Source organism: Triturus cristatus, chromosome 12 (genome assembly GCF_964204655.1).
Source record: "Triturus cristatus chromosome 12, aTriCri1.1, whole genome shotgun sequence".
Classification (NCBI taxonomy): Eukaryota; Metazoa; Chordata; class Amphibia; order Caudata; family Salamandridae; genus Triturus; species Triturus cristatus.
In genome coordinates this window covers 175,283,875-175,304,563 of record NC_140595.1, presented here as the reverse complement: position 1 = coordinate 175,304,563, position 20,689 = coordinate 175,283,875, and the positions used below count along the sequence as shown (strand labels likewise).

Sequence of the window (20,689 nt, the reverse complement as noted above, 5' to 3'; positions counted from 1 at the left end):
ATTCTTCGGCCATGATCGGAGCACAGAAGGATCGGACAAAGGCTTACATTGACCTATGTTCTGGTAACGGATAGGGTCTTTCTTGTCACTCCAAGTTCCTTGGCAGATGGCTTGCATATATGGCCTAGTAAGGGCGTAAAGAGAAGGAAAGGTGTGCTGGTGAATGTGGCTTTTCTGCTTCTAAACCAGGTCTCATATGATCGAGATCTTTAACGTCCAAAGTTGTATGAGCCACCTATGTGTTACACAGTGCCCCAAGTTATTAATAGAAATTCAGATGGGCAGCTGCTAAGTAAGTTTCAGTGGGACCGAGAATTGTGGAAGATTATGGACAGGAAGAACATATGCAGGTGGTGCCTTGTTCAGAATTCTGAAGTCCCTCTGAAATGCAGGAGGACATATAGTAGGTGTATTCAGACACACAAATAGTGCAGTGTGCAAGCCCAACCCAACAGTGAGGGTGGTATGCCTTCCTAGAGATTTCAAAGTCTCCAATTACTAGAATCCCTCACGTTCTAAGCCAGGAGTGTGGAAACGTGCTATGAGGTAATGACTGCTGCTGTTGTGGGTGGGGGGTGGTGAGTTCTCTGCATGAGGCTGTGAAGCGCAAAAGCTCAGCAAAGCTCAGAATTGTCCAGATCATTAGAGAGTGCTGCGGATTGTCAAGTTTGATGTATATTTAGTGATGTAAGGAGGAAATTAGATGAAATTGCCCTACAATGCGCTATTTTGAGGTCAGGCAAGATGAGATGAGATGAGATGTGATGTCTGTGGCGCCCTGTACTGTCCCTTATGTTCAGATATAGGTTAGGAATAAGAATCTGGCAACATAGCCTCCAGGAGGCACATCATATGGGGTTAATTAAAGAGGTTGCTTACGGAAGGTGCAGTGGTTCTCTCTGTCAGGAGGACTTCTGTGCCTGTCCTCATTCGTTCTCGGTGGCCGTTTTTCGGTTGAGCCTAGCGCAGCGTGCATGCGGTGCTCTAGGAAATCGACCTCTTGGAATCACTTCAGCTTTTCTACAAGCTTGTGCGTGTGGTTCTCGCACGCTATTGGCCTTTGCGTCTGCCTTTAGCACGCAATTGGCCAAAGGCGTGTAGATGTCCCAGCTTTTCGGGAAATGTTTTCTCCCAGAGCCTTTTGCTCTTGGCAGCCAGCAGCGGTGCACAGGGGCCATCTGTTTTGTGTCCGGTTTCCTTGCCGCTTTCATTAGAAGGCGCTTGTTTATTAAGCTAGCATTGTAGCAGAGGCACCTTGATTCGAGTATGTTAAAGCCTTTTCTTCACTTTAGTTACTGCAATAAATCAATACATTGAACTGTCAGTTCTCTCCGTTCATGATGTTACAGTGAAGCTTTGTAAAACAGATAATTGCCCTTCACTTACTAAAGTGAGCCTTTTGTCTTCAGGGAAAAGCTAACGGGTGCTTATTAAATTCCTGAAAAAAGACATGGTTACTTTGTAGTTAATACGTTTTGAAAGCATTGTTCGCTGTCTAGTATAAAAACTTATGGACTTTCACTCACTGCTTCTCAATTCTGTTGGTTTAATTTTGTGATCAGGCTCTCAGTTTAGTAAATCTTCTTGTTCTTGTAACACAAATACGAATGCAATATAGTCGCTGCTTCTTGAAGTAATGAAAAACTGTTATTTTTTGTGTCTATGCGCGAAGTACGACTCGCATATCTTTACGTGTTTCCTTCAGTGAATCTTCGGGGCTTGGGTTTGGCGGACACACAGCAGCGTGGAACGCTGTTGTCAAATCTGGGCAAATATTTGTGTCTGTCTAAAGTATTGCTTTCAGGGCCTACCAGAAAACTCGGGTGACCTGTAGGAAATGTGTCGATCAATGCATGGGAACAAGGCTGGGTGGATTCCGCGTTTTTGCCCGCTATGCCTCATACTGTGAAGTTATTTTTAAGCAAACATCAATAAAATTTCAACTGGGGTAATGTGTACACGAAGCTTATGGTTACGTGGTTGGGGAGCGCCATTAGCGATGTGTACGTTTTCTTACGATGACCTTGGCGGATGTATCTTTATTGCTCATCTCCCATCTTCTGCATCTTCAGACAGGGAGAGGCTGACTAGGTTTGAAAGGGCCCTTGGCAGGCCAGGGGGGCCGCGCGCAGCCATGAAGTTCATTGTTATGCATCTCGGGCTTGTTACAAACCATGTTTATCTTTCACGCCACAATAATATGCGCGTCTTTTCTAAAGGAAATATGCGCTACAAGATGAGCTGGTGGAAATCTCGGAAAAAAACACAACGTGTCCTGTTTTGTTTTAAAGATAAATATACCAGCCGTCTAATTGTGTTTGGAATTTAAGGCTCTGTTGATTCTTGTTTAATTCACCCATTATACAACATCACATTAACAAGTGTTCTCTGCACGATGCTGGTGAAACTGTACAGGATTAATCAATGGGAAACCTTCCTACCTTGCCAGCTCGCCACATTCCTTCCCCCACTCCTTTTTTCCTACCCCTACGCCTCCACCTCCCACCCCCCCCCTCCCTTCCTTCCCACTCCCAAAATTTGGATTAGAGTGTACAATTCCAACATTTTTTTTTTATTGAAGAAGATATTGCAACAATTCCAATATAAGATGTCGTCCAGCATAGCGAAGGCCTGATGACTCTCCCTGAGAGAAAAAGAGCTTGTTGTTGGAGCCTAATCTTGAGTTATTTTTTGCGGTATATATGTCTAGAGATGTAATGAAAAATACTATTGTAATTGGTGAAAAAAAACGAAGGCAGGCTTTGGAAGGCCATCAGGTTAGTGGGGGGGAGTTGTTTCCAAATTTTATTTATTAATTGAGATTTAAAAATAACATCAAAACCAAATGTGTGACAGTACTTACTAAAATATTATTTTAGTCATATGCATCATCAGTGTCTTACACAGAGAAAACATGATGCAAAGAACGAGGACAGTAAATAAAACGGGCTCCCGGGGCCTCACCGGGTCCGCAGGCTCAGTCCTGGGACTGAATACTGATGCGATCCCCATGCTCACTAACCGTTCTCCCATTACACTCAGGATAACAGTTGTCATGCTTTTTGTATGCCCTACAACTGCTGTCAGTGGGTTTCAGCTTATGTCACTAAGCTTTTGAAAGAGGTGTACTCCCATATAGCAGTCAGGAAAGGGAAATTGAGTGTTTGATCGAAGCATTGAATTTTAAATGTAAAGCTCTCATTCCACTAAGTCAAAAACGAGGAGCTGATGAAACCGAGGCAACAGAAAAAACTGTTCCCGCTATAAAAATGTAATTAATGCTAACAGAGTTACAGCACCCCTAGGTGATTTGGTTTGCATAGTTGCCATGTAGCTTCATGTTGTGTGTGAGGCCTTTAATCATTCCTCCATGTTCTATTCTGGGAATTGCAGTTTTTTTCTGTTCCATTGCACAGGCACAAAAATTGTGCTAAATAACGTACTACTGAGTTAAAAAGAGGGCTCACTGAACATGTTGCACACGAAAACTTGCAATTCTGGCTGACTACATAATCATCAGATTTTAACAAAAAAATGTTGTTTCGAGCTCAACAGAACTAATTTGTCTCACTCCCTCTCATCCCTTTGCTTCTCCCTCCCTCCCCACAACTCATCTGTTGCCCTCTTCTTCCTCCATCACACTTTCCTGGTTTCCTTTTTCATATCCCTTTATGTTAAATTGCATCTTTTACTAAACTTCCAAACACTTCTGGCAATATACTTACAAGGTCCCAGAAGCGAGACCTTTTGGTTATGCCAATGCTTGTTTAAGTGTCGCTGGTCTTGTTTTTGCTGGTTGAGGCAAAGTCAGATCGGGTATTGGCAGCTAGCATCGTTCTTCACAATGTTGCATGTCACTTCAGTTGCCTCCATGTTTGTAGAACGTATCCCGTCACCTGCGACTCAATTGGTGACCTGGGGACCGCTGTTGTTCCGATTTTCGGTCTTTAATAGCGGAAGCAGCACACCCAAGCTCCCATTCATCGCGCCGTCCAAGTCATGCTCCAAACAAGTTAGAAGTTTATACAAACAGATTTTTTTTAGAGCCACATGTTGGGGAAGGAGAGTCCAGGTTGCTGTTTGCCCAGTACAGAATACCACATAGCCTTGAAATGGCACTGAAATTTAGATGTCCGATTAATGGCAGTGACCTGGGTCCTCTCCTGGAAACATTTTAGGATGTGATGTTTTGAAGAAATAGAAATTACAGTTTTGTAATCCGACCATTGTATTAATGTACGATACTGCAAGGCCTTGCAAACTGGGAAAGCAAGAGCAGGGGTTCTCAACAACAATGGCCACCAAGATGGTGCCCTAAAAGAGTCCAACGCCTTAACTTTGACATAAGTCTGGAGGAGATGATCAAGCCTGCATATAATGAAGCGAAGAAAAGGATTGAGTAGGACTTAACCTGATCATGCGATGGATATACTGTAGATAGAGCGCATTTGCAGTCATAGGATCTACCTGAATCGTGGATCATCAGACTGCATTGTAATGTCTTAGAAGGGATGTGTTTCGGAGTGTTTGTATTACTGGTTGGATGAGTAAGGCTGGATTGGTGTCAGTCGTACCTATAAATAAAAGATTTATTTATTTTTTTATTTAGGAGTTTTATATAGCACTAGCCAGACCCGAAGGTATCGGAGCGCTTTACAACATAGGTTCAGGGGAGAACACCAGACAGAAAATAGAGGAATAACTGTGGTATACATGTTGTTTCAATGAGAATCAAAGGTCTCAGAGTGCATTACAGCTATGATAGCAGGAAGTCACATAATAAAGGAGTGAAATACACAATGACTCAGGAGGGGGACCCTTTCCAGGAAGGGGGGTACCAGGAGGTAGAAGTCTTAGTGTTGAAGTGGCTGAGTGCTGCAATGGGCAAGAGTCTGCGGCAGCTGTCCATTCTCAGAAGGATCGGTTGAGGAAAAGGTCTTTAAGCTGCCTTTTGAATTTTAAAAAGGAGGGGGTACTTCGGATATGGACAGGGATGGCATTACAAATTTTGGGCATGTTCCCAGAGAAGGATCGAGATGAGGTTTTTTGTTTGCGAGTTTTCGGGGGTATAAGGAGTAGAGTGTTGGTGCTCCTGAGGCTTCTTGCCTGACCGGCTTTCTTGAGTTTGGCGGCCAGGTAGGCACGCATTTCAGTTGGGAGCCATTTTAGGTCTCTAAGTGCAGGCGAGATATGTTCAAATTTCCTTACTCCGGTGACCATTCTGGCTGCTGCATTCAGAGTTGATTTGAGGGGAGACAAGTGGGACTTTGCTGAAGAAGAAGATGAGACAAAGAATTCAAATGATTGTCACAAAAACATAAGCAGTCATCTGAACTATACGTGTACATAAGCTTGCTTAATGCTTAACGTTCATGGTTAATTGGTGATGCCAGTTTGTCAGATTTATGCTTCAAGTTATGAACCGTTAGTACTTCTAAATTATACGATTGATTGCAGCGTTTTAGGGTTTTCCTGGTAATACATATATGTTGCATACAAACAAGGTCTGATTGTTCACCAACAAGAGAACACACTCTTTCTAGAAAGAGAGATTAATAGTGTGTCTGTGCCTCTGTCAATCTTGGGGCTTAGAAAACTAATATTTTGAAATGTAATGGTAACATTGTGTGGGAGATCCTCCATATTATTTTCAGAGCTTTAAGTCTATAATAGTCGCACGAACAAAGCAGAGGATTGAAATGTTCCATTTGTGAAGGGGTGTGATTCATACTAATAGATCTCATAAGCCCCAAGACGAATTATACTCTGCAGTCTTTAGGGAAAAGGAGACCGGGCTGGTGTTTCGAACTCCTCAGCACGAGTTATGTACATATAGATAATGATTGTTAGGAGTCAGATTGCCCTGTCTGAGTAACTCGTCAGCAGGCTGCGTAGAGTATATAGGTATGGATCTCAACCCTGGCCCATAGAAACAGTAGAGATACACAGTTGTTTATATTTTACAATAAAAGGATATTTATTATGGCCTATTCATACATAACTATTATGTATTGGAATAGTGATAATTATTACTGTGATCTCAGAAGTCCTGACATAGAACACAGTGAATATTGGAAATGCTTAAAACATTTTACATCACACATTCCAACTCTCCCTTTTAGATTAGTCTAGTTCCCACGTAATATTTACATATGTCATTAGTCTCATTGTTATTACATTGGCTGAATGATTATTAGAGTCCTTAGCAATTTATATGCAAGCCATATAAGTATCCTGCATACCGAAGTAAGCCATAGGGCCTGCAGTTAGATAGCGCTAGTTCAGCATGTCCCTTAAAAATCAGTCATCATGCCCAAATCCTTTATTCTCTTTATACCTCCTAAAGAAGCGGTAACCTCTTCGCTTCGGAACACTAGCAATGTCTCTGTTGCAGATGCACTCGGAAGGCTAGTTAATGTTGCCATTTTTATCTCTGAAGCGTGATTTGTGTGAGGCTGATAGACCTAGTCTTGGCCTCCAATGCTCGATGCTCTGGAGACTTATTGCATCAGCTATTTTTTGTCAAACAACTCAAAAATAAATATTGTATTTATGGCAAAAGATTTGAAAAGACTGGCACGTGGTCATTCAAGGGATCTCTGGACTTGGGGCCTCCATTTATAAATTACTTGGAACAAGGTTTCATGTTAAAGGTGGCAATAATCTCTATCTATCCACCCTATAAGCAAAATGAGTCTCTCTCATTTGCACAACTTTAATGGCCCTTCTTCTCTATAATTTTAGAAGTTATTAAAGCAAAAAAATGTAAAGCTACATTTCTAGTACAGGTTTAAAAACAGATTACTTGAGACTAAGATTAGGTGTGTTTGAGTTCAGTTAGCTAAGCAGAGTTGGAAATTTTTTGTAACTGTAATTGTTTGCATTTTGTGCAATGTTAATCGAACGAATGGTCTCATAGTCTCTGTACCGCTTGCAAAAAAGACATTAAAATATGTTCCGATTAAAGTGAGGAGGAGCTCTTGCCAGGCTTTGTAGAGTTCATACTGGCTGCCAAAAGGAGCTGATTGACAGGCTATGCTTCCTTGGTGGTCTGTCTCACAAGTGCAGGATTTCATTGTCTAATCAGCCATTTTGCCTCATTCTATAAAGAAATCTATACTATGTGATTTAAGTATGAGTTTCAATTGTAGGTTGCGGACCACACTATTACATTTTGAACTTGTTGTTTTATTGTTCTACTGTGAGAAGTTGGCCTGGCATATGCTGGTCACTAGTTATAGGGGACACCTTGCACCAGTCCAATTCGACTCTTAAGGTGATAGGTTTAAAAGACAACCTTTAAAGAAAGCTATCCTAGTGGTAGCTGTGGAGAGCAGCCTTCAGGCTTCTTGAAGGAGTGTTAAGCTTATTGTTTTACCAAAGATAACCTCTTGAATGACCAAATGAAAGAGTAGTCCACACAGGTGTATATATATATATATATATATAATATATGTATTTATTCTAAACAGAATCCCACAAGTCTCTTTATGAGGCTAGAGGTAAAGTTACAATTCAAACAAGCATTTATAGATACAATAAATAGCACTGGAATCACAGGGCCCCAGGGGGGGAGCAAACCATATATTAAACAAGCATTTGCAATGCAATAGGTCTCGCATTTATACGAGTTTGAGCTATTGGCATTGTAAATGACAATGCTTTTTATTTAAGTTTGGTTTTTTTAAAACATAAATAAAAGGCACTGTCATTTACAATGCCAATAGCCCTAACTCGTATAGCTGCGAGACCTATTGCATTGCAAATGCTTGTTTTCCTATGTGTTTACTTTTGTAAAAGCCCCTTTAAACATGTTAAAAGCTAATGCGCTGGTCCTACGATTGCTGCAAACGTAAAGAAATCGACAAAAAAAATTATATTTCTTTACTTTTGAAGCAATCACACTACGTTTTAGCTTAACTGCCTTAACATATTTAAAGGTAAAGCGCGGGAGCCCCGAATAATTTTTTCTATTTAATTACTGATCAGAGTTCGAACTAAAATGAAACCTAAGTGCAAAAACGTTTTTTTTAATGAAAACTGGTTTGTAAAGCACCCGCTTTAGCTTACGATGTTTACGCGTAAAGCGCTGGTGCCGCCAATGTAAAAATAAGTTAATAGATGGGGGAAAAAAAGGCATGCGACCGAGTTCAGCAATCGCAAGGAATAAAAGAAAAGCGCGGCCACCATTATTAGTGCTCAGGCGTGCCGTGCTGGTTAAATAAAAAAAAAAGTAAGAGTTGGCATGCTTGGAACTTTTGGCTGAAAGTTGCGAGGCGAGTTGTTGACTGCTACTTGAGTAGTGTCGTTAGTGACAAATGTTTGCCCCCACGTAGCAGGCTCCTCCTTGTCTGTGTGCTTTGGGTTGCACGCTTCGCTTCGCTGCAATGCTCCTTCAAAGGCCTAGACTGCACTTCACACAGCTGTGTGCGTCTCAGTACAAACATCAGAAGTTTCACACCTCCGTGTTTGTCTCCCCACAACATGTGTTCCTCGCCCGTCCCTTTCTTTCTGGAAAACTCTATCACCTTAACAACACTGTACATTAACCCACTTGGAGATGAGAGACCTAGAAACTTGACCCAAGATCCCTCTAGGAAATATTGTCCCGATAGACATGAAATCACCGCCTTGTCAAAAGCAAAGGGATGATTATTATTAGAAAAGATCTCGAACATATTTCCCAGTGTGCATTTTAAGATACATTAGCATGCTGGGTAACCGGAGTCTTGTCGATTTAACACAGCACACTTCACCTAAATATTGTACAGATACAAATAAAAAAAAAGGCTCTTTTTCATGCACAAATGTATGGTTTTTAGTAACAAGCTAGCTAAAGTTTATTTGTGGGATATTTGGTCCAGCAGAGAGTCAGATTTCTGGCCAGGGTGTATTTGAGCCTACACTACTGTTTATCGCTGTGACAGTATTGCTTCGTCCCCAGGCACTCTTTTATGTAAACTTTCAGTAAGTGGAATCAGGCTGAAGTTGCCAGACTTTGTTGAATCCTAACCCATGCATTCAGTATTCTTTGGAGAGGACAATGAGGGTAAACTCCCTGGCCAGAGCAAAGAATGGTGATCATAACACATCAAAGGCCAGATAATCTGATTACCCCCAACAAATCCGCTGAAACATGAAATTGTGGATAAAACTGGCCTGTAGCAACCCTGATGCAGGTCATGGCTCTGGTAAAGGTGGGTATTGTATATTCTCAGAAATCTCGGAGATTGTGGCACCATCCTCTTCAGGTCCCAGACTATACTCTGATTGTTTTGTGTTGATATGCTTATACTACGGAACGATCCCTAAACAAACACCTAGCACTTTTTTGATCTTTTAAATCTTCAGCAAGAGCCCATGTTGTTTAAGTTTGCATCTACTATTTCAACCTATGAGTAAATTGTTAGGCCTGACAATAAATTCTATATGGTGCAAAGATGGACTCTGGTTACGGCTAACCTTTTATTTAAACTCAAGATGATTGCAATATGTTATGGCTGCTTCTTTCCACGTGCATAACGTGTCATTTAGTCATTATGTCCATATTTATGTAATTTGTATCACTAACGATGGAAAAGTCTGAAACGATGAAGGCAATAGTCCGAGATACCGATTTTGAATGGAAATTCGTAAATTAATAATCAAACCACAATTCTTATCCCCATAAGACATAACACAAGATCTTGTCGTTCTGCTTGTATGCCAGAACATCACTTGACTGTTCTCTGCAGCACTTATTAATGTTTTAAATAGCATTAAAGGGACAGTGTGGCAAAATATCACTATGCAGCTGTTTGGAGATCTGGCATGGGAAAATTGGAAGAAGGCAGATTAAAATCCAGTCTAAGTGTCCGGAATGCATGATAGCATTTCGACATTAATGCCCATCGCACACCACACACACACCTGGGTTGATCACGTTCTTCAATACAACTGTAGACAATGGTCCGAACCCTAGACTTACATTTTCCAAACCATTACAATCTGGTACTTTGGTTAATTTTTTTCAATTATCGTGCACCAAGGCAGACCTGCTGTGGAAGGAAGGCACTGCAGGAGTGCTGATATTACTATGTTGAGTACTTGTGTTGCATAGGAGTAGTCTCAGCGTTTGTAAAGACGCTGCTGTCCCACTGGCGGCAGGAAACCTATGCTCTGATTGGCCAGTGGCCACTGTTATTGAAAATAAAATAGGCATAGTTCAAACCTAGACCTGCCCTGCTCGCTCACCATGTGGCTAATGACGGGGTCCTAGTGGAATTTCACCAGTCTCTCAACAACTCTGCAGCCTCGGGATATGTGAATCGGCTCTGGATCCGAGTGACGCTGAATCGAGACAGAGAGTAAATAAGACATAGCCACTTCTCTGAAGTGCTCATTATGCTACTAGGTGTGACCTAGAAATATATACGTGGGGCAAGGGTATTTTGCAACTCATGTAGCGCTTCCAATTAAGGGAAAGAAAGTAATCACTTGGATTCTACATAAGATAATGCTAAAGATCTCAAACTTCCAGAGCAGGATTACAGAGTGTGCACATTTATCTGCAGGGATCAATGCTGTCAATCGCTTTCAATGTTTCAGCATGTAAAATGACTGCGCATTTATAAACTCCATTCCTAGAAAGGGTAAAATAACTCTCGCCGAGCAACATTGACCCATTACGCAGGGTCATTGAACAGCTAGTCCTCAACAAGGTTCCTTGAATTAGACGAATCCCCAGCTGAAAAGCCGCATCTTTATTTATGATGGAGCTGTCCGGGAGCTGCCTTAGGAGATGCGCAGCGCGTGCCTTTTCGGTGGCGCGTGCTGCTCTGAGGAAGGCGTTTCATGGATTCATGGCAGCTGCGCCGGCATCGAGCTCCCTCTCGCCGAGGCAATAAGGCTGGCTTTGCATTGATATTCCGCAGACTCCGAGGTTATTAACAAATGCATGTCGGTGCGGGGGGTGATCTTGTGGAGTTCCGGCTTCTCCCGACCACAGCTAATAAAGCGCGCTGGCCGTAAAATAAGGGACTGCGGGAGTTTTCAAGTCCCCGGACGTGGACATCACTTGCTTGGGGATGGTGAGGATTCAGGGTGGCTTAAAGGCAGTTTGGCATACTTCATTCTGCAGCAGGGGCTCTGAGGTAAATAAATACGGGGCGAAGCGAAAGCTTCAGTGAGATTTAAGCCTTCCAAGAACAAGCGAAAGTGAAAGTGATCGCGATCAAACATCAAAGCGGCCGTGCGGCCGGAAAGTGAAAGCAAATGGTGTGCAGGCCTCCAAATGGTGCGCGCGCCCGGCCGGCGCACATGCACTGTATTTGGAGGCCTGAAAGCACTCGTTTGCACTTCCAGATCCCCCATTTACAAAAGCTCTCGCGAGAGCAGCGCTAAAGCGCTGTCTCAGGCGAGACCTAAAAAGTGGTATAAGAACCACGACAATTCTACAGACAATGCCTAGGGCATTTAGGATCGCTGGCCCCTTAAGAATCCACCCCAGGTTATGAGGAAGGGGACCCACGGGAGGCGCGTGCAGTGGAAATAGCTGCTATCGGGATCTCTATTAAAGCCTATGGAGAATGTCGCGGTTTGATTTAAACAGATTAAAGACACTTCTAGCAGGAGTTCAAAGTTAAAAACTTAGAGTTAAGCTTTTGAGGAGCCCACTACCACGGGAGTACCGAGGTACCACTATTACCTGCCCCAGGGAAGCCGGGTGCATAGGTCGTTTTCAATGTCGGGTCGCGGACTAATTTTCAATGGGAAAATGTACAAAACTGCTGCTAGCCAAAAGCGTCGATGATGCCGTGAAGATTGAAGTTGTAGATCGTGTAGAGGAGAACCTGAAAGCAGAGGGGATAGAGTCTGGGTCACGGCACAGTGACCAAGGAGCTCAAGGAAAAGAGCCCTTCAATGTCGGGTGCTTCAAGTGGAAAAGGTGTAGCTTGGATCTGCAACCACGGGCTCCGGGAGGCTTCAAGGAAGGCCAGTTTCTGGAGGGCGACTGTCCCACGAAGGATGAGGGTCGCTGCGGTGTTAGTGTCCGGATTGGATCCACTAAGCCTTGGCAACCGCAACCCACGCAAGATGAACAAATCAGCTACTGGTGCAGACCCACGAGGTCTGTGAGAGGTCTCCTTCGAGGAGACTGTAGAGCAGGCCTGGAGCAACCAGGGGAACTCTTAAAAGTAAAGATTTTCCTCCGCCAGGGCCCACAAGTCGAGATACAAGGGACCGCGGAAGGCAGCAATTTGGAGTGCGTAAAAGGGTGCCCACGGGCCACCGGAGTGAGCTAAGGTGCTGATCTTTGGCACAGTTGCTGCTGAGAGGTTGGCTCAATATTGGGCCAAAGCACAACTTCCCCACTGGTCAGGGTCGTGTGCTACGCAAGAGGTGGCCGGTGTCCTGGGGTATCGGGGATCTCGGCACCCACGCGGTCCACGGTGCTCAGACTTGCTGGGCACGCTCACTGGCCTCTGGGATGCTAGGAAACCCACCTCAAGGTTGAGAGGAGTCGTCGATGTCCGAAGGAGCAGCAAAGTTCCAACCGGGTCACTTGCAGTGTTTCAGATGCCTGCCAAGCAGGCAGGGGTAACTCCTTTACCCCAAGGGAGATTTCTTCAGTCAGCTGGGCAGCAGCTCGTCGAAGGTCAAGTCTGTGAAGTCCAAGATTAATCTGATTCTCCGGGGACACGTTATTCACCTTTATCCACAAGATTAGGGGAGTGTCCAGATCAGTGTCCACCAATGGTAGTTGATGCGGGAAAGGGTGGCTACACCCTCTCCCCTTTGTGTGTTTCCCGCCTGGGCGAGGGGCAGGATGCCCCTGAACCGGTTCCAGGCGGTGTATGCAGAACGTAGGCGCTGTAGCAGCCTACGTGCAACTCTGAAAGGTATCCTATGGTGCACCCACCCAGTTCCAATCCACATAGCCTGTCTGGGAAGGTGCTGGCACCTCCCTGCAACAGGATCCCTATTGTCCAGCTGCAGAGGCTGGGGTTTTTCCCAGCAACAGGCAGCCAGAGTCGTGTGGGTGGCGAGTCGCATCCATTTTGTGATACGTGTGCACTTTTAAATTGGTGTCTAAATTCTGCCGCTTTTCCCATATCGCCCCTCTAGCAGGGGGGAATCATGCCCTCATGCCCATGACTGGACTGGGGGTATGATTCCTACATGTTTGACAGCAAACACGATATGGTTCTGTGTAGCCATTCTCAAGTTATCACGCTATCGCGATATACTTATAATGCGGTTAAGAGTATATGGTATGACTACACTACAAACAACCCAGCAATGATTTTACGAGGGTTGCAGAGGGTCCCCCTTCACACATCTCCGCACCCTGCCTTGTAGGATTAGCAAGGCCTGCTTGAGGGGTGACCAATGAGAATACATGTGTTGTACATAGGTGGGATACAGGGTACCTGTATCCCTGTAAGGGGGTGCAAGCACCACCTTACCCAGACTACAGTAGTGGTCTGATGGTGTCATTTGGTATGGCTGTCCCAGGGTGGCACAATAAGTGCTGCAGCCCTGGTAGGCCTCTGAGGGACCCATGCCCTGGGTACCTAGGGTACCATCTACAAGGGCTGACAGGGTATTCTCAGTATCCAATTGGGTTGTACCTAGGGTACTCACATCAGTTTAGAGAAGAAGCAGATAGGCTGGGGTCCTGGATAGCAGGGCCACAGCCTGGCTAGAGTCATAAAACAGTCAAAACATCAGCAAAAAAGTTGGGGGCAACTATGCAGTCGATGCCACTCTCCTACATCTACCATTTTAAAGTATAAATATTTTTTGTATTGAGTTCATATTGACTTTATTTTAATGGTTTTAATCGACCACACAATAAAAACATTACTATTACTGCCCTGATGGCATTCCCGGTCATTTATTTAATTTATAGGTGGATTTGTGGGCCCCCTTGCTCACCAGCATTTCTATGCAGACATAGAGGGAGGCCCCCCTCTGGCTGGAAGCGCTCCATCATTGTCCCGATCTTCAAAAAGGGCAACAGGGTTGACCCAGCTTATCGACCCATTTCACTGGTGTACAGTGATATTAAGGTGTTGGGAAGGGTTCTGCTGGTCCACATGGGCAACTGATAATAAGAACATACTTTCAGAAGTCCAGTATGGGTTTAGGGCTGGACAGGAACCCAAGTCTTTTCATGCTAACCACTAAATATACTAGAGCAAGGGACAGGGCAGTCCACTTGGTCTTCATGGACCTAAGCTCACCCTTTGATCGTGTCAACAGAGCTGAGCTCTGGGCTACACTTGGATCCATGAGGGTCGAACCGGGCCTGCTGTCCTTCTGACATTTGTTGCACAAAGGACTTTCCCCTTCGCTCAGATATGGGCTGGAGGGGGAATGCACAATGCTCCTGGAGTTGACAAGAGGGGTGTGCCAGGGGTGCATACTGGCCTCCTTTTTTCTCACTCTTTACATTAATGGCCTGGATATGGCCCTGCTGGACCCATGAGTGGATGTTCCAACGGTAGACGGGCGTCATCTGCCTGTTCTTTTATACCCGGACCACACTGTCCTCCAGTCTAGACTAGCTATGGGTCTGCAATGCCCGTTATATCCTTTTGGTATTTATATGGATGGACTTGATCTCACCACTATTTACCTCAAATCCCACGTCATGGTGGTGTGCCTAAGGAACACTAGATCTAAAGGTTACTCGGTTCAGGGCCACCCAATTCCCAGGGTTGAGCACTTTTCATATTTCGGGATGCTTTTGATTCCATGCTCTCTTTGCAAACTTTGGCGAAGAAAAATACCTTGAGGTTTAAATCGGCCATCAACTGGGTTGGTCTTTTGGCAAGGCGTATGGGTCACACCAACATTTAGGCAATGCGCATAGTTTTTAAGGCCAAATGTGTATTGTTGGCCTGTTAAACCTGTGAAATTTGGGGCAATGTGTCCTGCCCACAGTGCCAGGTTGCAGAAAATGCTTTCCTGAGAAGCCTTCTCAAAGTACCAGCGAGCAGCCCCTCTGAGATGCTTCACAAGGACGTGAGACTAGGGCATATAATCGACTTTGATTGCCTTGTGTCCTCTGTTATATTGGTTGTCTGTCTGGTTGAAAGAGGGTTTGTCTCTTAATTGGCTCATCATTTGCAACTATATGGCCTTGGACAGCATGTTGAGCTTGCTTATAATATGCGCAGCCTGGCTTGCTTATAATATGCGCACTTTTAACTCTCTGGGTTGTCCTGAGCTGTTTTCTGATCCAGGCGGTATAGTTAGGCAGGATACACCATGGCTAAAACGGGCATTTTATGAAAGGGTGGCTACAGCCCTTCACAAACACTCTGTCATTTCATCATGGTGAAAACTACCTGGAATGGAGCCCTATTTGCTCCTGGAGATATCAGCGGAGGTTGTTGACAGATTTTAGGTTCAACATGTTTTATCAGCTTCTGTTACCCAAGGGGTCTTGGCTGAAAGTTTCAGATCTTCCGGCGTGTTCTTGTAATGATGTTTCTCTCCCTGACACTTTCCACATTGTCATGATATGCCCCAGATTTAATCATCTTCGTTATAAATTCATATATCCACTTTTTTTGTCAATTAATTTCAGACCAGTTATGCCGGCCTTTCTTTTTCTTCAAATGCAAAAATCACCTACCATCTGTTTTTATCCGACTTGTTTTTGGTATTAATGGGAAGTGAATGTTAGTATGCGTTTTCTTTTTTCAACATTTGGGCTTTTTCCCTTTTAGCTATTTTTAATGCTGTGACTTAATCAGTTTGTCATATAAGTATTATTCTTTATTTTATCTATTTGTTTATAATTTGAGGGGGAACCATCCTAATGATTTTCTATGCTATGTATTTTATTTGTATACTTTGTGATTTTCGAGAAAAATCGAATAACGTTTTTACAACTATTACTGTGGTGTCTGTTAAAATCTTTGGGCTTCACTTACCTTGCCACCTTACTTGGTTGACCTGTTGATACATACTAATGTTAGTTTCCTAGTAATCCTACTTTCCATGGGCACCATTAATGCCAGGGGTGGACGTAACTCATCTCCTTCTGTGTCATGTAATCAAGTGAAATTACCTAAAAACTATACGAGATTATGCTGCAATTAATTATAGTAGGTGGGGACTTTAATTGTCAGTTTGAGCCGCTAGAAGGGTTACTATCTGATGGTCTGTTTGACGAGGACCACTTTTTAAAAATCCCAGAGTCAGGATGTCCAAGAGTCAAAATATGGTCCCCACTAGTGATTCAGATGAGTTGTCTCACTCTGAGACATTTTCTTCGAGCTTGCAATGGGAGATCTCTAGCCGAAACCTCGAATAGTTATACGTTCCACAGCAAAAATCGGGGGTCTATATTGGACTATATTTTTATTAATTCACAATTTTGGGATAGGATGATGGATTTTAAGATAATCCCACGTCTAGATAGTGACCATTCTGCACTAGTTGTGGAACTTAAAGCATTGAACATGGGGAGTCTGCCAGTTACAGATAACCCCTCTGATTCTAGGGTGGTCGTTACACATTGCAGGAAGAGAGTGAAATGGTCTAATTTTAGCCAATCAGAAGCAAGTTTGGCCAGTCTATATGAAGCTTTGCTTCCGGTTTTTATAGATGCGTCCAACCAGTCTAGCCTGATTAAGGAGGGCATTGACCTTCAGCAGGCCCAATCTAATTATGACAAATTAGGAAAAGTCACCTATGATTTCTTTTCCCAAATAAAAATTTGAAACAAGATAAGTTGCCCTCCCACCCTTGGTATAATACCTCTTGCCGTCAGGCTAAAAAGGCTTTAGTAACATCTATTAAAGCCAAAGATCGCCTCTCAATACGGTCAGCAAGAGTTAATTACAAAGCAGTCATACAAGAGGCTAAGCAAAGGTGGGAAGAAGAAAATTGGGCCACTATGAAAACTGCTTTAGGTGACAGAGATATGAGGACTTTTGGGGGAATTGCTAATTCTGGCACAACCACCCTTTGAAGTGCGGTTGAGCCAAATTTAGACGAACAGGTATGGCGGGGGCACTTTGAAACCTTATATGCTAAGGAGCCCGGTGATGATTCTGTTCTTGGTTGTGTCCCAATAGTTCCTTGTCCTGCAGGTATTTGGGATCCAATGCCCCCGTCTGATGGTGATGTGGGTCTGTGCATAACTATAAAAGAAATAAAGGTCGCATTAGCAAGAATAGCTCTGGGTAAAGCTCCAGGTTTGGATAAGATACCCGGAGACCTCTTTAAGAGTGAACCTGCTATTTGGGCTCCATATCTTTGGATGCTTTTTAATCCAGTTATGCAAGGCATGAAGATTCCTTCAAGCTGGCTTGGCGCGGAAATAATTCCGATTTTTAAAAAGGGCTCCCCACTCCTCCCAACCAACTATAGACCTATAAGTCTAATAGATATTTCTCAAAAAAAATTTGCGCGAGTCTTGCTCCTTAGACTGCAGTCATGGATGGAAGAGAGGCCGGGTTCAGGGAAAAATTGTCGACCCTGGACCAAGTATTAAGATTACAACTGTTGTATTGGAAGACTGTATATGTGCAGGGGGGTAGTCTCTTCTTAATTTTTGTAGATCTGCGTTTGATCTAGTACCAAGGGAGAAATTATGGTCGGTTTTGGCCGAGATGGGGGTCCCAGTTTCTTTAATTCGACTTTTTAAACGTCTACATGAATGTAACTATGCGCAAATTAGGTATGGGAAGGATGGTAATCTTACAGCCCCCATACCCATTAACCGTGGCGTTCGCCAGGGGTGCGTACTTGCGCCAACTCTATTTTGCCTCTATATTAATGGCCTGATTGATGCCTTGCTTGCAGAAAAACACCTTGATGCCCCCAAGCTAGCCTCCCGTTGAATCTCGGCAATGATGTTTGCCGATGATACCCTACTGGTTGCCAAATCGCCTATGGGGATACAAAGGATTTTGGATAAATTTGAGATGTTTTTTAGAGACAGAGGCTTAGAAATTAACCTACAGAAAACCAAATTTATGGCATTTAACTGTCCAAAAAGTACACGTCCTAACCCGTCTTTAAATGGCAAGCCTCTTGAGAGAGTGTCATCCTTTGTGTATTTAGGCATTACAATCACCGAGTCTATGGAATGGGGGGCTCATATTACAAAATCCACACTTAAACTAGCACAATCTTCAGGTGGCATCATGAAGGTTTTTAATAAGTCCAGCAAAAGAACTGTTAGTCCAGCAATTGAAATCTATAGGGCTCAAGCAAGAGGTGGGGCTTTATATGGCGCAGAGCTATGGGGCCACCTAAATTTGAAAAAACTATCACAGGTGGAGAATCAGTACTTAAGACAGTTATTTAGATTACCTCGTAGTACCCCGTTGATTCCGCTACGTCGTGACACAGGTATAATACCAATAGCTGAAGTAGCGAGTCTTAAGCCCATAATGTACTGGCGTCGCCTTTGGACCTCCCCCGAACTTATATCCTATAGGGAGGAATTATTAGAGGTATTGAGGTTACGGGGTGCTGTAAAAATTCCGTGGCTTGACCACATAAAATCCCTGTTAACTAGCATGGGTTTAGGAGATTGCTGGTCTGAACCTGAGTCAGCCTGTTTGCTAATAACTAAGGGTCATATGAAGGCATGCTATAAAGAATACAGATTGACACAACTCCATACCCTTCCTGGGACTGGGAAATGCACTAGTGGTTCTTTAGAAATAAAAGATTTTCCTTGCTTTGAGCCGGCAATAGATCTTATCACGCCACCAGCGGCTAGGAAGCTCTATTTACAGTATAGATATGGGGTGCTTCCACTTCGCTGTTTTACAGCTAAGTGGAGAGACCAACAAACGATTCAGTGCCCGGCATGCGACCACCCCGAGGAAACTGAGCTCCATGTGTTTTTTTAGTTGTTCAGGCTACCAGAAGGCAAGGAGACGTTGGTTGGTTCAGATTTGCAGGAATCTTGGCAGTAGGCGCTGCCTTGAAACATTTAGGATACTGAAATCTGATACAAGCATTTCAATAGTATACTCGGTGGCTGGTTTTCTGTTTTCAATGTGGTGCACTAGTAGGGTTTACCTGAGATCTTGTGATAATGTATCGATTGCCCTATAGCAAATGTGACAGTACAGTAGTTCATAACCTCCCTGATGTTTCATGTATAGTTTTATATATAAGAGCTTTTACTTCTTTTTATACAGAGGTTCTTTTTTATTTCTTTTAGCTAATTTATGTATTTATTGCACCATGCACTTTTCGATGTCATTGTGTAACCTTTGTCCAAATCCTATATCCCAAATGCTATGTATTCCTAAATTGAAAATGTGTGTACAATTATCACTGCTTTTTATCTTTTCTTTTAATCATGACTGATAATACGATGAAATTTTAGATGTAAAATGTTTGCTCTGTGATGTACTTTTTAGGACATTTTGTCCGAAATAAAGTGTTTTTTTAATTGAATTGAATAACGTTTTTACAACTATTACTGTGGTGTCTGTTAAAATGTTTGGGCTTCACTTACCTTGCCACCTTACTTGGTTGACCTGTTGATACATACTAATGTTAGTTTCCTAGTAATCCTACTTTCCATGGGCCCCATTAATGCCAGGGGTGGACGTAACTCATCTCCTTCTGTGTCATGTATTCAAGTGAAATTACCTAAAAACTATACGAGATTATGCTCCGAAATGACCCTTATGTATAAAATGAACACAAGCTTGCCCTATGCTCTAATACATAGTGCAAAGTCTAATAGTAACACGAAAATCAGTTGAGTAGGCGCTCACTGAATGGCACTTGTGGTAGAATTTTCCTCCAATTTACACCAGCATTTAGTAGTAGTTTCTTACAGCCAAATCTACCCATACATCCACAATAGATGCATTTTGCATCTGGAAGATGGAGCTAAATGCAACAGAGCATAAACAGTAGAGCAAGCAGCCTTTCGTGCACCCTAAATGTGCTCTTATGGTAGGATTCACCCTCCCTCCACCCCCCTCCCCCCCCAAATGACTCTTAATAACACAAGCGTAATCGCGGTATCCGTAATTCCACATCCAACAGTAACTCACAATTACTCTGGCATAATTAGAATTTCTCCCAGGCCTAATCAGTGCTTATAGATGCATATACCCCATACACATGTTACCTGGCTGCTTAACTATGCCTGCAGTGGTGGACCCGAGACGGTAAATAGTCTGATTGCTTAACTGATCCACAGACCAGGTTCTGTATGCGGTAGTCGCAACTAGGATTCCAAGAACTCTTAATGTGGTATTCGCACCCTTGTATACATATCTAGCTGTTAAGCAGCACTTTGAATGTGTTGTCTGTCTGCACTCTAAAGGTTAGGAAGCCTTACCGACGTTGGAATATTGATTCTTTGCTGGTTTTGAGTATCTTTTGCTTTCCCTCAAAATGTCTTCCTGTAGTACATTAGCATAATCACGTTCCTCTTCCTGAGTATGTACTTATTAGATGGCTCATAGAATCTTAGTGGTCTTTCACTACCGTGTGCATCTAGAGTTTGTTAGTAAAGCATCCACTTTGGATGCTCGTTGGACATTAGACCATCATCATAAGGTCTGAAAGGTCTTAGTCTGATGCCATCATCAAATGCATACGAATATTTTGGCTAATTCTAGGTGCATGTAAAATTCATCCTGTAATTGAAATATGTGCTGTGAAATCTTCAAACGGTCTAAGCGGAAGGGGTAAAGGATGT

The 20,689-nt window shown here is 43.3% G+C and overlaps 1 protein-coding gene across 2 annotated transcripts in view; it reads left to right on the top strand.

Moving 5' to 3' along the window:
* DEDD (death effector domain containing) overlaps positions 1 to 20,689 on the top strand; it is a 91,082-nt gene that overhangs the window by 58,204 nt on the left and 12,189 nt on the right. The window lies entirely within an intron of this gene.